Source organism: Myxine glutinosa, chromosome 1 (genome assembly GCF_964187855.1).
Source record: "Myxine glutinosa chromosome 1, kmMyxGlut1.1, whole genome shotgun sequence".
NCBI lineage: Eukaryota > Metazoa > Chordata > Myxini > Myxiniformes > Myxinidae > Myxine > Myxine glutinosa.
The window spans coordinates 58,519,783-58,542,131 of NC_136261.1; the positions used below are offsets into that span (position 1 = coordinate 58,519,783).

The window sequence follows — 22,349 nt, forward strand, 5'->3', positions numbered from 1 at the left end:
CCAAATCCGTCGACAACCTTTTGAGATTTCCTGCTGTGTGTCGTTTTTGAACCAATCTCCCAATGGTGAAGAATCAGTCAAAATATTTCTCGGAGCCGGATCCGAATCCGGATCTTCACCAAAATGGAAACATTTCTTCCTTGTCACAGACGCCACATTGCTGCCAAATTTCGCCCGAATCCGTCGGCAATTTTGTGAGATGTCTTGTTCAAAAACGGACAGACAGGTGTGAAAACATCACCTCCATGCACCTTGGGTGGTGGAGGGAACGAGGCCCTCACTTGAGAAACATTATAAATCGATCCTTTATGAACATCCAAAGAGAATCTGTTGTTGCCTATGATCATACCACCCTGAATACGCCCGATCTCGTCTGATCTCGGAAGCTAAGCAGGTTCGGGCCCGGTTAGTACCTGGATGGGAGACTGCCTGGGAACACCGGGTGTTGTAGGCTTTTTTCTGCTGTCGTGTGTTGTCTTGTTTCGAGTGTCTGCAATTTGCACTGACTGATGCGCTTGATGGTAATTTAGTTTTTGCCGCGCCGCTGCTAGTCTTCGACTACAACTGCCGCTACTACCAGCTAACCACGTCTACTTACTACCACGGGTACTCACCCCACCAGTATTTGTATACTACTGCTTGCCTACGACTACCAGTGCCGCTACTGTGAGTTCGACTGGCCTTCCAGTGCCACTCCTTCTCGACGACGACTCCCACGACTACTGCCACTCCTACTACTAAAATAAAGTATTCTCATGTCGAATCCACATTCAGATCTTCAACAAAATCGAATCGAATCATCCTTGTAAGACACCCAAACAGTCCACCAAGTTTCCTCCAAATCCGTCGACAACCTTTTGAGATTTCCTGCTGTGTATCGTTTTTGAACCAATCTCCCAATGGTGAAGAATCAGTCAAAATATTTCTCGGAGCCGGATCCGAATCCGGATCTTCACCAAAATGGAATCATTTCTTCCTTGTCACAGATGCCACACTGCTGCCAAATTTTGCCCGAATCCGTCTGCAATTTTGTGAGATATCTTGTTCAAAAACGGACAGACAAGCAAACAGACAGACAGGTGTGAAAACATCACCTCCATGCACCTTGGGTGGTGGAGTGAACGAGGCTCTCACTTGAGAAACATTATAAATCGATCCTTTATGAACATCCAAAGAGAATCTGTTGTTGCTTACGATCATACCACCCTGAATACGCCCGATTTCGTCTGATCTCGGAAGCTAAGCAGGTTCGGGCTCGGTTAGTACCTGGATGGGAGACTGCCTAGGAACACCGGGTGTTGTAGGCTTGTATTCTGCTGTCGGGTGTGGTCTTGTTTCGAGTGTCTGCAATTTGCGCTGACTGATGCGCTTGATGGTAATTTAGTTTTTGCCGCGCCACTGCTAGTCTTCGACTACAACTGCCGCTACTACCAGCTAACCACGTCTACTTACTACCACGGCTACTCACCCCACCAGTATTTGTATACTACTGCTTGCCTACGACTACCAGTGCCGCTACTGTGAGTTCGACTGGCCTTCCAGTGCCACTCCTTCTCGACGACGACTCCCACGACTACTGCCACTCCTACTACTAAAATAAAGAATTCTCATGTCGAATCCACATTCAGATCTTCAACAAAATCGAATCGAATCATCCTTGTAAGACACCCAAACAGTCCACCAAGTTTCCTCCAAATCCGTCGACAACCTTTTGAGATTTCCTGCTGTGTATCGTTTTTGAACCAATCTCCCAATGGTGAAGAATCAGTCAAAATATTTCTCGGAGCCGGATCCGAATCCAGATCTTCACCAAAATGGAAACATTTCTTCCTTGTCACAGATGCCACACTGGTGCCAAATTTTGCCCGAATCCGTCTGCAATTTTGTGAGATATCTTGTTCAAAAACGGACAGACAAGCAAACAGACAGACAGGTGTGAAAACATCACCTCCATGCACCTTGGGTGGCGGCGGGAACGGGGCTCTCACTTGAGAAACATTATCGATCCTTTATAAACATCCAAAGAGACTCTGTTGTTGCCTACGATCATACCACCCTGAATACGCCCGATTTCGTCTGATCTCGGAAACTAAGCAGGTTCGGGCCCGGATCGTACCTGGATGGGCGACTGCCTGGGAATACCGGGTGTTGTCGGCTTTTTTCTGCTGTCGGGTGTGGTCTTGTTTTGAGTGTCTGCAATTTGCGCTGACTGATGCGCTTGATGGTAATTTACTTTTTGCCGCGCCACTGCCACTCTTCGACGACAACTGCCGCTACTACCAGCCTGCCACCTCTACTTACTACCACGGGTACTCACCCCACCAGTATTTGTATACTACTGCTTGCCTACGACTACCAGTGCCGTTACTGTGAGTACGACTGGCCTTCCAGTGCCAATCCTTCTCGACGACGACTCCCACGACTACTGCCGCGCCTACTACAAAAATAAAGAATTCTCATGTCGAATCCACATTTAGATCTTCACCAATATCGAATCGAATCATCCGTGAAATACCCCCAAACAGTCCATCAAGTTTCGTCCAAATCCGTCGACAACCTTTTGAGATTTCCTGCTCTGTATCGTTTTTGAACCAATCTCCCAATGGTGAAGAATCAGTCAAAATATTTCTCGGAGCCGGATCCGAATCCGGATCTTCACCAAAATGGAAACATTTCTTCCTTGTCACAGATGCCACACTGCTGCCAAATTTTGCCCGAATCCGTCTGCAATTTTGTGAGATATCTTGTTCAAAAACGGACAGACAAGCAAACAGACAGACAGGTGTGAAAACATCACCTCCATGCACCTTGGGTGGCGGCGGGAACGGGCCTCTCACTTGAGAAACATTATCGATCCTTTATAAACATCCAAAGAGACTCTGTTGTTGCCTACGATCATACCACCCTGAATACGCCCGATCTCGTCTGATCTCGGAAGCTAAGCAGGTTCGGGCCCGGATCGTACCTGGATGGGCGACTGCCTGGGAATACCGGGTGTTGTCGGCTTTTTTCTGCTGTCGGGTGTGGTCTTGTTTTGAGTGTCTGCAATTTGCGCTGACTGATGCGCTTGATGGTAATTTACTTTTTGCCGCGCCACTGCCACTCTTCGACGACAACTGCCGCTACTACCAGCCTGCCACGTCTACTTACTACCACGGGTACTCACCCCACCAGTATTTGTATACTACTGCTTGCCTACGACTACCAGTGCCGTTACTGTGAGTACGACTGGCCTTCCAGTGCCAATCCTTCTCGACGACGACTCCCACGACTACTGCCGCGCCTACTACAAAAATAAAGAATTCTCATGTCGAATCCACATTTAGATCTTCACCAATATCGAATCGAATCATCCGTGAAATACCCCCAAACAGTCCACCAAGTTTCGTCCAAATCCGTCGACAACCTTTTGAGATTTCCTGCTGTGTGTCGTTTTTGAACCAATCTCCCAATGGTGAAGAATCAGTCAAAATATTTCTCGGAGCCGGATCCGAATCCGGATCTTCACCAAAATGGAAACATTTCTGCCTTGTCACAGATGCCACATTGCTGCCAAATTTCGCCCGAAACCGTCGGCAATTTTGTGAGATGTCTTGTTCAAAAACGAACAGACAGGTGTGAAAACATCACCTCCATGCACCTTGGGTGGTGGAGGGAACGAGGCTCTCACTTGAGAAACATTATAAATCGATCCTTTATGAACATCCAAAGAGAATCTTTTGTTGCCTACGGTCATACCACCCTGAATACGCCCGATCTCGTCTGATTTCTCGGAACCTAAGCAGGTTCGGGCCCGGTTAGTACCTGGATGGGAAACTGCCTGGGAACACCGGGTGTTGTAGGCTTTTTTCTGCTGTTGGGTGTGGTCTTGTTTCGAGTGTCTGCAATTTGCGCTGACTGATGCGCTTGATGGTAATTTAGTTTTTGCCGCGCCACTGCTAGTCTTCGACTATAACTGCCGCTACTACCAGCTAACCACGTCTACTCACTACCACGGGTACTCACCCCACCAGTATTTGTATACTACTGCTTGCTTACGACTACCAGTTCCGCTACTGTGAGTTCGACTGGCCTTCCAGTGCCACTCCTTCTCGACGACGACTCCCACGACTACTGCCACTCCTACTACTAAAATAAAGAATTCTCATGTCGAATCCACATTCAGATCTTCAACAAAATCGAATCGAATCATCCTTGTAAGACACCCAAACAGTCCACCAAGTTTCCTCCAAATCCGTCGACAACCTTTTGAGATTTCCGATTTCCTGCTCTGTATCGTTTTTGAACCAATCTCCCAATGGTGAAGAATCAGTCAAAATATTTCTCGGAGCCGGATCTGAATCCGGATCTTCACCAAAATGGAAACATTTCTTCCTTGTCACAGATGCCACACTGCTGCCAAATTTTGCCCGAATCCGTCTGCAATTTTGTGAGATATCTTGTTCAAAAACGGACAGACAAGCAAACAGACAGACAGGTGTGAAAACATCACCTCCATGCACCTTGGGTGGCGGAGGGAACGAGACTCTCACTTGAGAAACATTATCGATCCTTTATAAACATCCAAAGAGACTCTGTTGTTGCCGACGATCATACCACCCTGAATACGCCCGATCTCGTCTGATCTCGGAACCTAAGCAGGTTCGGGCCCGGATCGTACCTGGATGGGCGACTGCCTGGGAATACCGGGTGTTGTCGGCTTTTTTCTGCTGTCGGGTGTGGTCTTGTTTTGAGTGTCTGCAATTTGCGCTGACTGATGCGCTTGATGGTAATTTACTTTTTGCCGCGCCACTGCCACTCTTCGACGACAACTGCCGCTACTACCAGCCTGCCACGTCTACTTACTACCACGGGTACTCACCCCACCAGTATTTGTATACTACTGCTTGCCTACGACTACCAGTGCCGTTACTGTGAGTACGACTGGCCTTCCAGTGCCAATCCTTCTCGACGACGACTCCCACGACTACTGCCGCGCCTACTACAAAAATAAAGAATTCTCATGTCGAATCCACATTTAGATCTTCACCAATATCGAATCGAATCATCCGTGAAATACCCCCAAACAGTCCACCAAGTTTCGTCCAAATCCGTCGACAACCTTTTGAGATTTCCTGCTGTGTGTCGTTTTTGAACCAATCTCCCAATGGTGAAGAATCAGTCAAAATATTTCTCGGAGCCGGATCCGAATCCGGATCTTCACCAAAATGGAAACATTTCTGCCTTGTCACAGATGCCACATTGCTGCCAAATTTCGCCCGAAACCGTCGGCAATTTTGTGAGATGTCTTGTTCAAAAACGAACAGACAGGTGTGAAAACATCACCTCCATGCACCTTGGGTGGTGGAGGGAACGAGGCTCTCACTTGAGAAACATTATAAATCGATCCTTTATGAACATCCAAAGAGAATCTTTTGTTGCCTACGATCATACCACCCTGAATACGCCCGATCTCGTCTGATTTCTCGTGAACCTAAGCAGGTTCGGGCCCGGTTAGTACCTGGATGGGAAACTGCCTGGGAACACCGGGTGTTGTAGGCTTTTTTCTGCTGTTGGGTGTGGTCTTGTTTCGAGTGTCTGCAATTTGCGCTGACTGATGCGCTTGATGGTAATTTAGTTTTTGCCGCGCCACTGCTAGTCTTCGACTATAACTGCCGCTACTACCAGCTAACCACGTCTACTCACTACCACGGGTACTCACCCCACCAGTATTTGTATACTACTGCTTGCTTACGACTACCAGTTCCGCTACTGTGAGTTCGACTGGCCTTCCAGTGCCACTCCTTCTCGACGACGACTCCCACGACTACTGCCACTCCTACTACTAAAATAAAGAATTCTCATGTCGAATCCACATTCAGATCTTCAACAAAATCGAATCGAATCATCCTTGTAAGACACCCAAACAGTCCACCAGGTTTCCTCCAAATCCGTCGACAACCTTTTGAGATTTCCTGCTCTGTATCGTTTTTGAACCAATCTCCCAATGGTGAAGAATCAGTCAAAATATTTCTCGGAGCCGGATCCGAATCCGGATCTTCACCAAAATGGAAACATTTCTTCCTTGTCACAGATGCCACACTGCTGCCAAATTTTGCCCGAATCCGTCTGCAATTTTGTGAGATATCTTGTTCAAAAACGGACAGACAAGCAAACAGACAGACAGGTGTGAAAACATCACCTCCATGCACCTTGGGTGGCGGAGGGAACGAGACTCTCACTTGAGAAACATTATCGATCCTTTATAAACATCCAAAGAGACTCTGTTGTTGCCGACGATCATACCACCCTGAATACGCCCGATCTCGTCTGATCTCGGAAGCTATTCAGGTTCGGGCCCGGATAGTACCTGGATGGGCGACTGCCAGGGAATACCGGGTGTTGTAGGCTTTTTTCTGCTGTCGGGTGTGGTCTTGTTTTGAGTGTCTGCAATTTGCGCTGACTGATGCGCTTGATGGTAATTTACTTTTTGCCGCGCCACTGCTAGTCTTCGACGACAACTGCCGCTACTACCAGCCTACCACGTCTACTTACTACCACGGGTACTCACCCCACCAGTATTTGTATACTACTGCTTGCCTACGACTACCAGTGCCGTTACTGTGAGTACGACTGGCCTTCCAGTGCCAATCCTTCTCGATGACGACTCCCACGACTACTGCCGCGCCTACTACAAAAATAAAGAATTCTCATGTCGAATCCACATTTAGATATTCACCAAAATCGAAACGAATCATCCGTGTAATACCCCCAAACATTCCACCAAGTTTCGTCCAAATCCGTCGACAACCTTTTGAGATTTCCTGCTGTGTGTCGCTTTTGAACCAATCTCCCAATGGTGAAGAATCAGTCAAAATATTTCTCGGAGCCGGATCCGAATCCGGATCCTCACCAAAATGGAAACATTTCTTCCTTCTCACAGATGCCACATTGCTGCCAAATTTCGCCCGAATCCGTCGGCAATTTTGTGAGATGTCTTGTTCAAAAACGGACAGACAGGTGTGAAAACATCACCTCCATGCACCTTGGGTGGTGGAGGGAACGAGGCTCTCACTTGAGAAACATTATAAATCGATCCTTTATGAACATCCAAAGAGAATCTGTTGTTGCCTACGATCATACCACCCTGAATACGCCCGATCTCGTCTGATCTCGGAAGCTAAGCAGGTTCGGGCCCGGATCGTACCTGGATGGGCGACTGCTTGGGAATACCGGGTGTTGTCGGCTTTTTTCTGCTGTCGGGTGTGGTCTTGTTTTGAGTGTCTGCAATTTGCGCTGACTGATGCGCTTGATGGTAATTTACTTTTTGCCGCGCCACTGCTAGTCTTCGACGACAACTGCCGCTACTACCAGCCTACCACGTCTACTTACTACCACGGGTACTCACCCCACCAGTATTTGTATACTACTGCTTGCCTACGACTACCAGTGCCGTTACTGTGAGTTCGACTGGCCTTCCAGTGCCAATCCTTCTCGACGACGACTCCCACGACTACTGCCGCTCCTACTACAAAAATAAAGAATTCTCATGTCGAATCCACATTTAGATCTTCACCAATATCGAATCGAATCATCCGTGTAATACCCCCAAACAGTCCACCAAGTTTCGTCCAAATCCGTCGACAACCTTTTGAGATTTCCTGCTGTGTGTCGTTTTTGAACCAATCTCCCAATGGTGAAGAATCAGTCAAAATATTTCTCGGAGCCGGATCCGAATCCGGATCCTCACCAAAATGGAAACATTTCTTCCTTCTCACAGATGCCACATTGCTGCCAAATTTCGCCCGAATCCGTCGGCAATTTTGTGAGATGTCTTGTTCAAAAACGGACAGACAGGTGTGAAAACATCACCTCCATGCACCTTGGGTGGTGGAGTGAACGAGGCTCTCACTTGAGAAACATTATAAATCGATCCTTTATGAACATCCAAAGAGAATCTGTTGTTGCCTACGATCATACCACCCTGAATACACCCGATCTCGTCTGATCTCGGAAGCTAAGCAGGTTCGGGCCCGGTTAGTACCTGGATGGGAGACTGCCTGGGAACACCGGGTGTTGTAGGCTTTTTTTTGCTGTCGGGTGTGGTCTTGTTTCGAGTGTCTGCAATTTGCGCTGACTGATGCGCTTGATGGAAATTTAGTTTTTGCCGCGCCACTGCTAGTCTTCGACTACAACTGCCGCTACTACCAGCTAACCACGTCTACTTACTACCACGGGTACTCACCCCACCAGTATTTGTATACTACTACTTGCCTACGACTACCATTGCCGCTACTGTGAGTTCGACTGGCCTTCCAGTGCCACTCCTTCTCGACGACGACTCCCACGACTACTGCCACTCCTACTCCTAAAATAAAGTATTCTCATGTCGAATCCACATTCAGATCTTCACCAAAATCGAATCGAATCATCCATGTAATACCCCCAAACAGTCCACCTCGTTTCTTCCAAATCCGTCGACAACCTTTTGAGATTTCCTGCTGTGTATCGTTTTTGAACCAATCTCCCAATGGTGAAGAATCAGTCAAAATATTTCTCGGAGCCGGATCCGAATCCGGATCTTCACCAAAATGGAAACATTTCTTCCTTGTCACAGATGCCACACTGCTGCCAAATTTTGCCCGAATCCGTCTGCAATTTTGTGATATCTTGTTCAAAAACGGACAGACAAGCAAACAGACAGACAGGTGTGAAAACATCACCTCCATGCACCTTGGGTGGTGGAGGGAACGAGGCTCTCACTTGAGAAACATTATAAATCGATCCTTTATGAACATCCAAAGAGAATCTGTTGTTGCCTACGATCATACCACCCTGAATACGCCCGATCTCGTCTGATCTCGGAAGCTAAGCAGGTTCGGGCCCGGTTAGTACCTGGATGGGCGACTGCCTGGGAATACCGGGTGTTGTAGGCTTTTTCTGCTGTCGTGTGTGGTCTTGTTTCGAGTGTCTGCAATTTGCGCTGACTGATGCGCTTGATGGTAATTTAGTTTTTGCCGCACCGCTGCTCGTCTTCGACTACAACTGCCGCTACTACCAGCTAACCACGTCTACTTACTACCACGGGTACTCACCCCACCAGTATTTGTATACTACTGCTTGCCTACGACTACCAGTGCCGCTACTGTGAGTTCGACTGGCCTTCCAGTGCCACTCCTTCTCGACGACGACTCCCACGACTACTGCCACTCCTACTACTAAAATAAAGAATTCTCATGTCGAATCCACATTTAGATCTTCACCAATATCGAATCGAATCATCCGTGTAATACCCCCAAACAGTCCACCATGTTTCGTCCAAATCCGTCGACAACCTTTTGAGATTTCCTGCTGTGTGTCGTTTTTGAACCAATCTCCCAATGGTGAAGAATCAGTCAAAATATTTCTCGGAGCCGGATCCGAATCCGGATCTTCACCAAAATGGAAACATTTCTTCCTTGTCACAGACACCACATTGCTGCCAAATTTCGCCCGAATCCGTCGGCAATTTTGTGAGATGTCTTGTTCAAAAACGGACAGACAGGTGTGAAAACATCACCTCCATGCACCTTGGGTGGTGGAGGGAACGAGGCCCTCACTTGAGAAACATTATAAATCGATCCTTTATGAACATCCAAAGAGAATCTGTTGTTGCCTACGATCATACCACCCTGAATACGCCCGATCTCGTCTGATCTCGGAAGCTAAGCAGGTTCGGGCCCGGTTAGTACCTGGATGGGAGACTGCCTGGGAACACCGGGTGTTGTAGGCTTTTTTCTGCTGTCGTGTGTTGTCTTGTTTCGAGTGTCTGCAATTTGCACTGACTGATGCGCTTGATGGTAATTTAGTTTTTGCCGCGCCGCTGCTAGTCTTCGACTACAACTGCCGCTACTACCAGCTAACCACGTCTACTTACTACCACGGGTACTCACCCCACCAGTATTTGTATACTACTGCTTGCCTACGACTACCAGTGCCGCTACTGTGAGTTCGACTGGCCTTCCAGTGCCACTCCTTCTCGACGACGACTCCCACGACTACTGCCACTCCTACTACTAAAATAAAGTATTCTCATGTCGAATCCACATTCAGATCTTCAACAAAATCGAATCGAATCATCCTTGTAAGACACCCAAACAGTCCACCAAGTTTCCTCCAAATCCGTCGACAACCTTTTGAGATTTCCTGCTGTGTATCGTTTTTGAACCAATCTCCCAATGGTGAAGAATCAGTCAAAATATTTCTCGGAGCCGGATCCGAATCCGGATCTTCACCAAAATGGAATCATTTCTTCCTTGTCACAGATGCCACACTGCTGCCAAATTTTGCCCGAATCCGTCTGCAATTTTGTGAGATATCTTGTTCAAAAACGGACAGACAAGCAAACAGACAGACAGGTGTGAAAACATCACCTCCATGCACCTTGGGTGGTGGAGTGAACGAGGCTCTCACTTGAGAAACATTATAAATCGATCCTTTATGAACATCCAAAGAGAATCTGTTGTTGCCTACGATCATACCACCCTGAATACGCCCGATCTCGTCTGATTTCTCGGAACCTAAGCAGGTTCGGGCCCGGTTAGTACCTGGATGGGACACTGCCTGGGAACACCGGGTGTTGTAGGCTTTTTTCTGCTGTTGGGTGTGGTCTTGTTTCGAGTGTCTGCAATTTGCGCTGACTGATGCGCTTGATGGTAATTTAGTTTTTGCCGCGCCACTGCTCGTCTTCGACTATAACTGCCGCTACTACCAGCTAACCACGTCTACTCACTACCACGGGTACTCACCCCACCAGTATTTGTATACTACTGCTTGCTTACGACTACCAGTTCCGCTACTGTGAGTTCGACTGGCCTTCCAGTGCCACTCCTTCTCGACGACGACTCCCACGACTACTGCCACTCCTACTACTAAAATAAAGAATTCTCATGTCGAATCCACATTCAGATCTTCAACAAAATCGAATCGAATCATCCTTGTAAGACACCCAAACAGTCCACCAAGTTTCCTCCAAATCCGTCGACAACCTTTTGAGATTTCCTGCTCTGTATCGTTTTTGAACCAATCTCCCAATGGTGAAGAATCAGTCAAAATATTTCTCGGAGCCGGATCCGAATCCGGATCTTCACCAAAATGGAAACATTTCTTCCTTGTCACAGATGCCACACTGCTGCCAAATTTTGCCCGAATCCGTCTGCAATTTTGTGAGATATCTTGTTCAAAAACGGACAGACAAGCAAACAGACAGACAGGTGTGAAAACATCACCTCCATGCACCTTGGGTGGCGGAGGGAACGAGACTCTCACTTGAGAAACATTATCGATCCTTTATAAACATCCAAAGAGACTCTGTTGTTGCCGACGATCATACCACCCTGAATACGCCCGATCTCGTCTGATCTCGGAAGCTATTCAGGTTCGGGCCCGGATAGTACCTGGATGGGCGACTGCCAGGGAATACCGGGTGTTGTAGGCTTTTTTCTGCTGTCGGGTGTGGTCTTGTTTTGAGTGTCTGCAATTTGCGCTGACTGATGCGCTTGATGGTAATTTACTTTTTGCCGCGCCACTGCTAGTCTTCGACGACAACTGCCGCTACTACCAGCCTACCACGTCTACTTACTACCACGGGTACTCACCCCACCAGTATTTGTATACTACTGCTTGCCTACGACTACCAGTGCCGTTACTGTGAGTACGACTGGCCTTCCAGTGCCAATCCTTCTCGATGACGACTCCCACGACTACTGCCGCTCCTACTACAAAAATAAAGAATTCTCATGTCGAATCCACATTTAGATATTCACCAAAATCGAAACGAATCATCCGTGTAATACCCCCAAACATTCCACCAAGTTTCGTCCAAATCCGTCGACAACCTTTTGAGATTTCCTGCTGTGTGTCGCTTTTGAACCAATCTCCCAATGGTGAAGAATCAGTCAAAATATTTCTCGGAGCCGGATCCGAATCCGGATCCTCACCAAAATGGAAACATTTCTTCCTTCTCACAGATGCCACATTGCTGCCAAATTTCGCCCGAATCCGTCGGCAATTTTGTGAGATGTCTTGTTCAAAAACGGACAGACAGGTGTGAAAACATCACCTCCATGCACCTTGGGTGGTGGAGGGAACGAGGCTCTCACTTGAGAAACATTATAAATCGATCCTTTATGAACATCCAAAGAGAATCTGTTGTTGCCTACGATCATACCACCCTGAATACGCCCGATCTCGTCTGATCTCGGAAGCTAAGCAGGTTCGGGCCCGGTTAGTACCTGGATGGGAGACTGCCTGGGAACACCGGGTGTTGTAGGCTTTTTTCTGCTGTCGGGTGTGGTCTTGTTTCGAGTGTCTGCAATTTGCGCTGACTGATGCGCTTGATGGAAATTTAGTTTTTGCCGCGCCACTGCTTGTCTTCGACTACAACTGCCGCTACTACCAGCTAACCACGTCTACTTACTACCACGGGTACTCACCCCACCAGTATTTGTATACTACTACTTGCCTACGACTACCATTGCCGCTACTGTGAGTTCGACTGGCCTTCCAGTGCCACTCCTTCTCGACGACGACTCCCACGACTACTGCCACTCCTACTCCTAAAATAAAGTATTCTCATGTCGAATCCACATTCAGATCTTCACCAAAATCGAATCGAATCATCCATGTAATACCCCCAAACAGTCCACCTCGTTTCTTCCAAATCCGTCGACAACCTTTTGAGATTGCCTGCTGTGTATCGTTTTTGAACCAATCTCCCAATGGTGAAGAATCAGTCAAAATATTTCTCGGAGCCGGATCCGAATCCGGATCTTCACCAAAATGGAAACATTTCTTCCTTGTCACAGATGCCACACTGCTGCCAAATTTTGCCCGAATCCGTCTGCAATTTTGTGATATCTTGTTCAAAAACGGACAGACAAGCAAACAGACAGACAGGTGTGAAAACATCACCTCCATGCACCTTGGGTGGCGGCGGGAACGGGGCTCTCACTTGAGAAACATTATCGATCCTTTATAAACATCCAAAGAGGCTCTGTTTTTGCCTACGATCATACCACCCTGAATACGCCCGATCTCGTCTGATCTCGGAAGCTAAGCAGGTTCGGGCCCGGATCGTACCTGGATGGGCGACTGCTTGGGAATACCGGGTGTTGTCGGCTTTTTTCTGCTGTCGGGTGTGGTCTTGTTTTGAGTGTCTGCAATTTGCGCTGACTGATGCGCTTGATGGTAATTTACTTTTTGCCGCGCCACTGCTAGTCTTCGACGACAACTGCCGCTACTACCAGCCTACCACGTCTACTTACTACCACGGGTACTCACCCCACCAGTATTTGTATACTACTGCTTGCCTACGACTACCAGTGCCGTTACTGTGAGTTCGACTGGCCTTCCAGTGCCAATCCTTCTCGACGACGACTCCCACGACTACTGCCGCTCCTACTACAAAAATAAAGAATTCTCATGTCGAATCCACATTTAGATCTTCACCAATATCGAATCGAATCATCCGTGTAATACCCCCAAACAGTCCACCAAGTTTCGTCCAAATCCGTCGACAACCTTTTGAGATTTCCTGCTGTGTGTCGTTTTTGAACCAATCTCCCAATGGTGAAGAATCAGTCAAAATATTTCTCGGAGCCGGATCCGAATCCGGATCCTCACCAAAATGGAAACATTTCTTCCTTCTCACAGATGCCACATTGCTGCCAAATTTCGCCCGAATCCGTCGGCAATTTTGTGAGATGTCTTGTTCAAAAACGGACAGACAGGTGTGAAAACATCACCTCCATGCACCTTGGGTGGTGGAGGGAACGAGGCTCTCACTTGAGAAACATTATAAATCGATCCTTTATGAACATCCAAAGAGAATTTGTTGTTGCCTACGATCATACCACCCTGAATACGCCCGATCTCGTCTGATCTCGGAAGCTAAGCAGGTTCGGGCCCGGTTAGTACCTGGATGGGAGACTGCCTGGGAACACCGGGTGTTGTAGGCTTTTTTCTGCTGTCGGGTGTGGTCTTGTTTCGAGTGTCTGCAATTTGCGCTGACTGATGCGCTTGATGGAAATTTAGTTTTTGCCGCGCCACTGCTAGTCTTCGACTACAACTGCCGCTACTACCAGCTAACCACGTCTACTTACTACCACGGGTACTCACCCCACCAGTATTTGTATACTACTACTTGCCTACGACTACCATTGCCGCTACTGTGAGTTCGACTGGCCTTCCAGTGCCACTCCTTCTCGACGACGACTCCCACGACTACTGCCACTCCTACTCCTAAAATAAAGTATTCTCATGTCGAATCCACATTCAGATCTTCACCAAAATCGAATCGAATCATCCATGTAATACCCCCAAACAGTCCACCTCGTTTCTTCCAAATCCGTCGACAACCTTTTGAGATTTCCTGCTGTGTATCGTTTTTGAACCAATCTCCCAATGGTGAAGAATCAGTCAAAATATTTCTCGGAGCCGGATCCGAATCCGGATCTTCACCAAAATGGAAACATTTCTTCCTTGTCACAGATGCCACACTGCTGCCAAATTTTGCCCGAATCCGTCTGCAATTTTGTGATATCTTGTTCAAAAACGGACAGACAAGCAAACAGACAGACAGGTGTGAAAACATCACCTCCATGCACCTTGGGTGGTGGAGGGAACGAGGCTCTCACTTGAGAAACATTATAAATCGATCCTTTATGAACATCCAAAGAGAATCTGTTGTTGCCTACGATCATACCACCCTGAATACGCCCGATCTCGTCTGATCTCGGAAGCTAAGCAGGTTCGGGCCCGGTTAGTACCTGGATGGGCGACTGCCTGGGAATACCGGGTGTTGTAGGCTTTTTCTGCTGTCGTGTGTGGTCTTGTTTCGAGTGTCTGCAATTTGCGCTGACTGATGCGCTTGATGGTAATTTAGTTTTTGCCGCACCGCTGCTCGTCTTCGACTACAACTGCCGCTACTACCAGCTAACCACGTCTACTTACTACCACGGGTACTCACCCCACCAGTATTTGTATACTACTGCTTGCCTACGACTACCAGTGCCGCTACTGTGAGTTCGACTGGCCTTCCAGTGCCACTCCTTCTCGACGACGACTCCCACGACTACTGCCACTCCTACTACTAAAATAAAGAATTCTCATGTCGAATCCACATTCAGATCTTCAACAAAATCGAATCGAATCATCCTTGTAAGACACCCAAACAGTCCACCAAGTTTCCTCCAAATCCGTCGACAACCTTTTGAGATTTCCTGCTGTGTATCGTTTTTGAACCAATCTCCCAATGGTGAAGAATCAGTCAAAATATTTCTCGGAGCCGGATCCGAATCCGGATCTTCACCAAAATAGAAACATTTCTTCCTTGTCACAAATGCCACACTGCTGCCAAATTTTGCCCGAATCCGTCTGCAATTTTGTGAGATATCTTGTTCAAAAACGGACAGACAAGCAAACAGACAGACAGGTGTGAAAACATCACCTCCATGCACCTTGGGTGGCGGTGGGAACGGGGCTCTCACTTGAGAAACATTATCGATCCTTAACAAACATCCAAAGAGACTATGTTGTTGCCTACGATCATACCACCCTGAATACGCCCGATTTCGTCTGATCTCGGAAGCTAACCAGGTTCGGTCCCGGATCGTACCTGGATGGGCGACTGCCTGGGAATACCGGGTGTTGTCGGCTTTTTTCTGCTGTCGGGTGTGGTCTTGTTTTGAGTGTCTGCAATTTGCGCTGACTGATGCGCTTGATGGTAATTTACTTTTTGCCACGCCACTGCTATTCTTCGACGACAACTGCCGCTACTACCAGCCTACCACGTCTACTTACTACCACGGGTACTCACCCCACCAGTATTTGTATACTACTGCTTGCCTACGACTACCAGTGCCGTTACTGTGAGTACGACTGGCCTTCCAGTGCCAATCCTTCTCGACGACGACTCCCACGACTACTGCCACTCCTACTACTAAAATAAAGAATTCTCATGTCGAATCCACATTCAGATCTTCAACAAAATCGAATCGAATCATCCTTGTAAGACACCCAAACAGTCCACCAAGTTTCCTCCAAATCCGTCGACAACCTTTTGAGATTTCCTGCTGTGTATCGTTTTTGAACCAATCTCCCAATGGTGAAGAATCAGTCAAAATATTTCTCGGAGCCGGATCCGAATCCGGATCTTCACCAAAATAGAAACATTTCTTCCTTGTCACAAATGCCACACTGCTGCCAAATTTTGCCCGAATCCGTCTGCAATTTTGTGAGATATCTTGTTCAAAAACGGACAGACAAGCAAACAGACAGACAGGTGTGAAAACATCACCTCCATGCACCTTGGGTGGCGGTGGGAACGGGGCTCTCACTTGAGAAACATTATCGATCCTTAACAAACATCCAAAGAGACTATGTTGTTGCCTACGATCATACCACCCTGAATACGCCCGATTTCGTCTGATCTCGGAAGCTAACCAGGTTCGGTCCCGGATCGTACCTGGATGGGCGACTGCCTGGGAATACCGGGTGTTGTCGGCTTTTTTCTGCTGTCGGGTGTGGTCTTGTTTTGAGTGTCTGCAATTTGCGCTGACTGATGCGCTTGATGGTAATTTACTTTTTGCCACGCCACTGCTATTCTTCGACGACAACTGCCGCTACTACCAGCCTACCACGTCTACTTACTACCACGGGTACTCACCCCACCAGTATTTGTATACTACTGCTTGCCTACGACTACCAGTGCCGTTACTGTGAGTACGACTGGCCTTCCAGTGCCAATCCTTCTCGACGACGACTCCCACGACGACTGCCGCTCCTACTACAAAAATAAAGAATTCTCATGTCGAATCCACATTTAGATCTTCACCAATATCGAATCGAATCATCCGTGTAATACCCCCAAACAGTCCACCAAGTTTCGTCCAAATCCGTCGACAACCTTTTGAGATTTCCTGCTGTGTGTCGTTTTTGAACCAATCTCCCAATGGTGAAGAATCAGTCAAAATATTTCTCGGAGCCGGATCCGAATCCGGATCTTCACCAAAATGGAAACATTTCTGCCTTGTCACAGATGCCACACTGCTGCCTTATTTTGCCCGAATCCGTCTGCAATTTTGTGAGATATCTTGTTCAAAAACGGACAGACAAGCAAACAGACAGACAGGTGTGAATACATCACCTCCATGCACCTTGGGTGGCGGAGGGAACGAGACTCTCACTTGAGAAACATTATCTGTCCTTTATAAACATCCAAAGAGACTCTGTTGTTGCCTACGATCATACCACCCTGAATACGCCCGATCTCGTCTGATCTCGGAAGGCTACTCAGGTTCGGGCCCGGATAGTACCTGGATGGGAGACTGCCTGGGAATACCGGGTGTTGTCGGCTTTTTTCTACTGTCGGGTGTGGTCTTGTTTTGAGTGTCTGCAATTTGCGCTGACTGATGCGCTTGATGGAAATTTAGTTTTTGCCGCGCCACTGCTAGTCTTCGACTACAACTGCCGCTACTACCAGCTAACCACGTCTACTTACTACCACGGGTACTCACCCCACCAGTATTTGTATACTACTGCCTGCCTACGACTACCAGTGCCGCTACTGTGAGTTCGACTGGCCTTCCAGTGCCACTCCTTCTCGACGACGACTCCCACGACTACTGCCACTCCTACTACTAAAATAAAGAATTCTCATGTCGAATCCACATTCAGATCTTCAACAAAATCGAATCGAATCATCCTTGTAAGACACCCAAACAGTCCACCAAGTTTCCTCCAAATCCGTCGACAACCTTTTGAGATTTCCTGCTCTGTATCGTTTTTGAACCAATCTCCCAATGGTGAAGAATCAGTCAAAATATTTCTCGGAGCCGGATCCGAATCCGGATCTTCACCAAAATAGAAACATTTCTTCCTTGTCACAGATGCCACACTGCTGCCAAATTTTGCCCGAATCCGTCTGCAATTTTCTGAGATATCTTGTTCAAAAACGGACAGACAAGCAAACAGACAGACAGGTGTGAAAACATCACCTCCATGCACCTTGGTTGGCGGCGGGAACGGGGCTCTCACTTGAGAAACATTATCGATCCTTTATAAACATCCAAAGAGACTCTGTTGTTGCCTATGATCATACCACCCTGAATACGCCCGATCTCGTCTGATCTCGGAAGCTAAGCAGGTTCGGGCCCGGATCGTACCTGGATGGGCGACTGCCTGGGAATACCGGGTGTTGTCGGCTTTTTTCTGCTGTCGGGTGTGGTCTTGTTTTGAGTGTCTGCAATTTGCGCTGACTGATGCGCTTGATGGTAATTTACTTTTTGCCGTGCCACTGCTAGTCTTCGACGACAACTGCCGCTACTACCAGCCTGCCACGTCTACTTACTACCACGGGTACTCACCCCACCAGTATTTGTATACTACTGCTTGCCTTCGACTACCAGTGCCGTTACTGTGAGTACGACTGGCCTTCCAGTGCCAATCCTTCTCGACGACGACTCCCACGACTACTGCCGCGCCTACTACAAAAATAAAGAATTCTCATGTCGAATCCACATTTAGATCTTCACCAATATCGAATCGAATCATCCGTGAAATACCCCCAAACAGTCCACCAAGTTTCGTCCAAATCCGTCGACAACCTTTTGAGATTTCCTGCTGTGTGTCGTTTTTGAACCAATCTCCCAATGGTGAAGAATCAGTCAAAATATTTCTCGGAGCCGGATCCGAATCCGGATCTTCACCAAAATGGAAACATTTCTGCCTTGTCACAGATGCCACACTGCTGCCTTATTTTGCCCGAATCCGTCTGCAATTTTGTGAGATATCTTGTTCAAAAACGGACAGACAAGCAAACAGACAGACAGGTGTGAATACATCACCTCCATGCACCTTGGGTGGCGGAGGGAACGAGACTCTCACTTGAGAAACATTATCTATCCTTTATAAACATCCAAAGAGAATCTGCTGTTGCCTACGATCATACCACCCTGAATACGCCCGATCTCGTCTGATCTCGGAAGGCTACTCAGGTTCGGGCCCGGATAGTACCTGGATGGGAGACTGCCTGGGAATACCGGGTGTTGTCGGCTTTTTTCTGCTGTCGGGTGTGGACTTGTTTCGAGTGTCTGCAATTTGCGCTGACTGATGCGCTTGATGGAAATTTAGTTTTTGCCGCGCCACTGCTAGTCTTCGACTACAACTGCCGCTACTACCAGCTAACCACGTCTACTTACTACCACGGGTACTCACCCCACCAGTATTTGTATACTACTACTTGCCTACGACTACCATTGCCGCTACTGTGAGTTCGACTGGCCTTCCAGTGCCACTCCTTCTCGACGACGACTCCCACGACTACTGCCACTCCTACTCCTAAAATAAAGTATTCTCATGTCGAATCCACATTCAGATCTTCACCAAAATCGAATCGAATCATCCATGTAATACCCCCAAACAGTCCACCTCGTTTCTTCCAAATCCGTCGACAACCTTTTGAGATTTCCTGCTGTGTATCGTTTTTGAACCAATCTCCCAATGGTGAAGAATCAGTCAAAATATTTCTCGGAGCCGGATCCGAATCCGGATCTTCACCAAAATGGAAACATTTCTTCCTTGTCACAGATGCCACACTGCTGCCAAATTTTGCCCGAATCCGTCTGCAATTTTGTGATATCTTGTTCAAAAACGGACAGACAAGCAAACAGACAGACAGGTGTGAAAACATCACCTCCATGCACCTTGGGTAGCGGCGGGAACGGGGCTCTCACTTGAGAAACATTATCGATCCTTTATAAACATCCAAAGAGGCTCTGTTTTTGCCTACGATCATACCACCCTGAATACGCCCGATCTCGTCTGATCTCGGAAGCTAAGCAGGTTCGGCCCCGGATCGTACCTGGATGGGTGACTGCTTGGGAATACCGGGTGTTGTCGGCTTTTTTCTGCTGTCGGGTGTGGTCTTGTTTTGAGTGTCTGCAATTTGCGCTGACTGATGCGCTTGATGGTAATTTACTTTTTGCCGCGCCACTGCTAGTCTTCGACGACAACTGCCGCTACTACCAGCCTACCACGTCTACTTACTACCACGGGTACTCACCCCACCAGTATTTGTATACTACTGCTTGCCTACGACTACCAGTGCCGTTACTGTGAGTTCGACTGGCCTTCCAGTGCCAATCCTTCTCGACGACGACTCCCACGACTACTGCCGCTCCTACTACAAAAATAAAGAATTCTCATGTCGAATCCACATTTAGATCTTCACCAATATCGAATCGAATCATCCGTGTAATACCCCCAAACAGTCCACCAAGTTTCGTCCAAATCCGTCGACAACCTTTTGAGATTTCCTGCTGTGTGTCGTTTTTGAACCAATCTCCCAATGGTGAAGAATCAGTCAAAATATTTCTCGGAGCCGGATCCGAATCCGGATCTTCACCAAAATGGAAACATTTCTTCCTTGTCACAGATGCCACACTGCTGCCAAATTTTGCCCGAATCCGTCTGCAATTTTGTGAGATATCTTGTTCAAAAACGGACAGACAAGCAAACAGACAGACAGGTGTGAAAACATCACCTCCATGCACCTTGGGTGGCGGCGGGAACGGGGCTCTCACTTGAGAAACATTATCGATCCTTTATACACATCCAAAGAGACTCTGTCGTTGCCTACGATCATACCACCCTGAATACTCCCGATCTCGTCTGATCTCGGAAGCTAAACAGGTTCGGGCCCGGATCGTACCTGGATGGGCGACTGCCTGGGATTTCTGGGTGTTGTCGGCTTTTTTCTGCTGTCGGGTGTGGTCTTGTTTTGAGTGTCTGCAATTTGCGCTGACTGATGCGCTTGATGGTAATTTACTTTTTGCCGCGCCACTGCTAGTCTTCGACGACAACTGCCGCTACTACCAGCCTACCACGTCTACTTACTACCACGGGTACTCACCCCACAAGTATTTGTATACTACTGCTTGCCTACGACTACCAGTGCCGTTACTGTGAGTACGACTGGCCTTCCAGTGCCAATCCTTCTCGACGACGACTCCCACGACGACTGCCGCTCCTACTACAAAAATAAAGAATTCTCATGTCGAATCCACATTTAGATCTTCACCAATATCGAATCGAATCATCCGTGTAATACCCCCAAACAGTCCACCAAGTTTCGTCCAAATCCGTCGACAACCTTTTGAGATTTCCTGCTGTGTGTCGTTTTTGAACCAATCTCCCAATGGTGAAGAATCAGTCAAAATATTTCTCGGAGCCGGATCCGAATCCGGATCTTCACCAAAATGGAAACATTTCTGCCTTGTCACAGATGCCACACTGCTGCCTTATTTTGCCCGAATCCGTCTGCAATTTTGTGAGATATCTTGTTCAAAAACGGACAGACAAGCAAACAGACAGACAGGTGTGAATACATCACCTCCATGCACCTTGGGTGGCGGAGGGAACGAGACTCTCACTTGAGAAACATTATCTGTCCTTTATAAACATCCAAAGAGACTCTGTTGTTGCCTACGATCATACCACCCTGAATACGCCCGATCTCGTCTGATCTCGGAAGGCTACTCAGGTTCGGGCCCGGATAGTACCTGGATGGGAGACTGCCTGGGAATACCGGGTGTTGTCGGCTTTTTTCTACTGTCGGGTGTGGTCTTGTTTTGAGTGTCTGCAATTTGCGCTGACTGATGCGCTTGATGGAAATTTAGTTTTTGCCGCGCCACTGCTAGTCTTCGACTACAACTGCCGCTACTACCAGCTAACCACGTCTACTTACTACCACGGGTACTCACCCCACCAGTATTTGTATACTACTGCCTGCCTACGACTACCAGTGCCGCTACTGTGAGTTCGACTGGCCTTCCAGTGCCACTCCTTCTCGACGACGACTCCCACGACTACTGCCACTCCTACTACTAAAATAAAGAATTCTCATGTCGAATCCACATTCAGATCTTCAACAAAATCGAATCGAATCATCCTTGTAAGACACCCAAACAGTCCACCAAGTTTCCTCCAAATCCGTCGACAACCTTTTGAGATTTCCTGCTCTGTATCGTTTTTGAACCAATCTCCCAATGGTGAAGAATCAGTCAAAATATTTCTCGGAGCCGGATCCGAATCCGGATCTTCACCAAAATAGAAACATTTCTTCCTTGTCACAGATGCCACACTGCTGCCAAATTTTGCCCGAATCCGTCTGCAATTTTCTGAGATATCTTGTTCAAAAACGGACAGACAAGCAAACAGACAGACAGGTGTGAAAACATCACCTCCATGCACCTTGGTTGGCGGCGGGAACGGGGCTCTCACTTGAGAAACATTATCGATCCTTTATAAACATCCAAAGAGACTCTGTTGTT

General features: G+C 47.7%; 8 non-coding genes and 18 pseudogenes across 8 annotated transcripts; all 26 read left to right on the forward strand.

Moving 5' to 3' along the window:
* The first annotated feature begins 335 nt into the window (after window positions 1-335).
* Window positions 336-454, forward strand: LOC144890002 (5S ribosomal RNA). Its single transcript, XR_013622196.1, has one exon. It is a non-coding gene; the product is annotated as a 5S ribosomal RNA (ribosomal RNA).
* A 734-nt stretch (window positions 455-1,188) lies between these two features.
* Window positions 1,189-1,307, forward strand: LOC144890125 (5S ribosomal RNA; annotated as a pseudogene).
* Window positions 1,308-2,038: 731 nt separating this feature from the next.
* Window positions 2,039-2,157, forward strand: LOC144890218 (5S ribosomal RNA; annotated as a pseudogene).
* Window positions 2,158-2,887: 730 nt separating this feature from the next.
* On the forward strand, window positions 2,888-3,006 carry LOC144890072 (5S ribosomal RNA). Its single transcript, XR_013622272.1, has one exon. It is a non-coding gene; the product is annotated as a 5S ribosomal RNA (ribosomal RNA).
* Window positions 3,007-3,724: 718 nt separating this feature from the next.
* On the forward strand, window positions 3,725-3,845 carry LOC144890277 (5S ribosomal RNA; annotated as a pseudogene).
* A 737-nt stretch (window positions 3,846-4,582) lies between these two features.
* Window positions 4,583-4,701, forward strand: LOC144890118 (5S ribosomal RNA; annotated as a pseudogene).
* Window positions 4,702-5,419: 718 nt separating this feature from the next.
* LOC144890339 (5S ribosomal RNA) lies at window positions 5,420-5,541 on the forward strand (annotated as a pseudogene).
* A 730-nt stretch (window positions 5,542-6,271) lies between these two features.
* On the forward strand, window positions 6,272-6,390 carry LOC144890215 (5S ribosomal RNA; annotated as a pseudogene).
* Window positions 6,391-7,108: 718 nt separating this feature from the next.
* On the forward strand, window positions 7,109-7,227 carry LOC144890088 (5S ribosomal RNA; annotated as a pseudogene).
* A 718-nt stretch (window positions 7,228-7,945) lies between these two features.
* On the forward strand, window positions 7,946-8,064 carry LOC144890248 (5S ribosomal RNA). The gene has a single exon (XR_013622298.1). It is a non-coding gene; the product is annotated as a 5S ribosomal RNA (ribosomal RNA).
* Window positions 8,065-8,796: 732 nt separating this feature from the next.
* On the forward strand, window positions 8,797-8,915 carry LOC144890336 (5S ribosomal RNA). The gene has a single exon (XR_013622308.1). It is a non-coding gene; the product is annotated as a 5S ribosomal RNA (ribosomal RNA).
* A 717-nt stretch (window positions 8,916-9,632) lies between these two features.
* LOC144889959 (5S ribosomal RNA) lies at window positions 9,633-9,751 on the forward strand. The gene has a single exon (XR_013622172.1). It is a non-coding gene; the product is annotated as a 5S ribosomal RNA (ribosomal RNA).
* Window positions 9,752-10,485: 734 nt separating this feature from the next.
* On the forward strand, window positions 10,486-10,606 carry LOC144890256 (5S ribosomal RNA; annotated as a pseudogene).
* A 730-nt stretch (window positions 10,607-11,336) lies between these two features.
* LOC144890216 (5S ribosomal RNA) lies at window positions 11,337-11,455 on the forward strand (annotated as a pseudogene).
* Window positions 11,456-12,173: 718 nt separating this feature from the next.
* On the forward strand, window positions 12,174-12,292 carry LOC144889960 (5S ribosomal RNA). The gene has a single exon (XR_013622173.1). It is a non-coding gene; the product is annotated as a 5S ribosomal RNA (ribosomal RNA).
* Window positions 12,293-13,020: 728 nt separating this feature from the next.
* On the forward strand, window positions 13,021-13,139 carry LOC144890089 (5S ribosomal RNA; annotated as a pseudogene).
* A 718-nt stretch (window positions 13,140-13,857) lies between these two features.
* On the forward strand, window positions 13,858-13,976 carry LOC144889961 (5S ribosomal RNA). The gene has a single exon (XR_013622174.1). It is a non-coding gene; the product is annotated as a 5S ribosomal RNA (ribosomal RNA).
* Window positions 13,977-14,708: 732 nt separating this feature from the next.
* LOC144890341 (5S ribosomal RNA) lies at window positions 14,709-14,827 on the forward strand. The gene has a single exon (XR_013622309.1). It is a non-coding gene; the product is annotated as a 5S ribosomal RNA (ribosomal RNA).
* A 729-nt stretch (window positions 14,828-15,556) lies between these two features.
* On the forward strand, window positions 15,557-15,675 carry LOC144890260 (5S ribosomal RNA; annotated as a pseudogene).
* A 730-nt stretch (window positions 15,676-16,405) lies between these two features.
* Window positions 16,406-16,524, forward strand: LOC144890261 (5S ribosomal RNA; annotated as a pseudogene).
* Window positions 16,525-17,254: 730 nt separating this feature from the next.
* Window positions 17,255-17,374, forward strand: LOC144890291 (5S ribosomal RNA; annotated as a pseudogene).
* A 730-nt stretch (window positions 17,375-18,104) lies between these two features.
* Window positions 18,105-18,223, forward strand: LOC144890095 (5S ribosomal RNA; annotated as a pseudogene).
* Window positions 18,224-18,953: 730 nt separating this feature from the next.
* LOC144890292 (5S ribosomal RNA) lies at window positions 18,954-19,073 on the forward strand (annotated as a pseudogene).
* A 728-nt stretch (window positions 19,074-19,801) lies between these two features.
* Window positions 19,802-19,920, forward strand: LOC144890140 (5S ribosomal RNA; annotated as a pseudogene).
* A 730-nt stretch (window positions 19,921-20,650) lies between these two features.
* Window positions 20,651-20,769, forward strand: LOC144890266 (5S ribosomal RNA; annotated as a pseudogene).
* A 730-nt stretch (window positions 20,770-21,499) lies between these two features.
* Window positions 21,500-21,619, forward strand: LOC144890293 (5S ribosomal RNA; annotated as a pseudogene).
* The last annotated feature ends 730 nt before the right edge of the window (window positions 21,620-22,349 follow it).